The following is a 1,759-nucleotide window of genomic DNA, read 5'->3' on the forward strand; positions in this document are numbered from 1 at the left end:
TTGAACATTGATATTGCCGCTGGGTATCTTGGCAGCACAACACTGCTCGCTCCTGACATCATGCTCATGTACTTTCTGGTCCAGGTGCCTAAGGCGATCCAGAGCAATGCGGCTGTATTATCTCCACTCACCAACAGTCCACGGGAAAACAGCTGTGAAAGCCCAGTGCCTGCTATAGAGCAGAAAATTAGCAGGCGCTCTCGCAGCTTCAAAAAGACCCCAGAGAAAAAAGAATGGGTCAGTGCCTCCCCAAAACAGAACGACAACTGCCAAGTTCAGTGATAAGTGGGATGCCATGTGAATTTCCCATTTTTTTTTTTTTTTTTTTAAATGCTATATTTTTCTGAATGTTTATGCACTGGCTTTTTACCTTTTGTAAATATTTTTCAAGAGCAGCTGTATCATATGTATTTTGTTTCTGTTACATTTCTGATTTCTTATCTTGTATCTCATTTGTCTTTCTTTTTCACTGTTTCAAAATGATTTATGTTTTATCCTTAATCCAGAATAGCTGTATCATTTCATTGTATATATTTATTGACCTGTTTTTTTATCCTTTTGAGTTGTTCCTTTTCTTTTTAGAAATATTACACTAATCACTCCATTTACCATGTCATTGCTTTTTCTTACTACTTTACTAAAGTTCACTCTGCCTTACAAATATGTTTGTTTGTGTGCTTCTGTTCTCTGTAAGTGGGCCATTTGGCTGTTTACTCATACACAAGAATTGCAACAGACTTTATTGTTAAGGAATGATAAATTACAGCCCGAGAGCATTAAGCTGTATAATATAGAGAGATTTATATGCAGACTGTCTAATACAGATGTCTACTTTTATTGGACACATAATGAGCAGGCATCTAATTCTCAATCATTTCAGGTTTGACTCAATATAGGTCTGCCCAGTAAATCAATACCTCTGCTTTTATACTCCGTCTGAAAATCTCCCCTGAGGTTTGGGATAAGGTCTAATTCAGAGCATTTGGGGGAGAAAATCCAGACTTGTTAAACTATCTAATGATAGAATACACAACGAGTGTTTCATCATGACTATTTTTCACATTTTTTCGCTGAAATGTATCCTTTTTATTAATGCCAATCCATATTGCGTTAACTGACTTGAGTTTAGTTTAACTATAAAGTAGCTGTAGACAAATTTATAGTCATCTTCTTACTTAATAATAATGTTATTTCTCCAGCATGATATGATTAGTGATAATGTATAGTGTGTGTGTGTATTATATATAATGAAAATACACAGCACACATACATAATGTAAACAAAAGCATTTATTTTGGAAAGCAATTAATCGTTTGACAGCACTGATACATACATACACACAATTATAGTATTTATTTTGAGATATATATATATATATATATATATATATATATATATATATATATATATATAGTTTTAGTACTATTTTTAATAGTTTTAGTTAATGCAACATCAGTTTTGCTGTATTTATGATTTATCTTTGTTGTTGGAAATAAGTGGCATACTGCACATATTATCTTGCAGTGCAAAGCAAGAACATCCTCCAGTGAAGTATCTGCTGGTGCATCAGTGTACAGTAATACATCATGTCATGTCATCTTTTAATAATTTCAGCAAAATGATACCACATATAGGGCCTGTAATACTCCACAGATTTCCTCATCACATAACGTGTGAGTTTTTAAATTGATTGCCATGAGAGACATTGTGGTGATTTACCAGTCAGATACTGTCAACACTGCACAGTACAGAATTCTAC

General features: G+C 33.7%; 1 long non-coding RNA gene across 1 annotated transcript in view; it reads left to right on the top strand.

The window, feature by feature from the left end:
* The window catches only part of LOC113117382 (uncharacterized), a 2,125-nt gene extending 658 nt beyond the window's left edge, over positions 1-1,467 (top strand). Inside the window, exon 3 of the long non-coding RNA XR_003294153.1 lies at positions 1,457-1,467. This is a non-coding gene — a long non-coding RNA (uncharacterized LOC113117382). The remainder of the gene's footprint in view (positions 1-1,456) is intronic.
* The last annotated feature ends 292 nt before the right edge of the window (positions 1,468-1,759 follow it).

The sequence above is a fragment of the Carassius auratus genome, chromosome 17 (assembly GCF_003368295.1).
Source record: "Carassius auratus strain Wakin chromosome 17, ASM336829v1, whole genome shotgun sequence".
Taxonomy (NCBI): domain Eukaryota; kingdom Metazoa; phylum Chordata; class Actinopteri; order Cypriniformes; family Cyprinidae; genus Carassius; species Carassius auratus.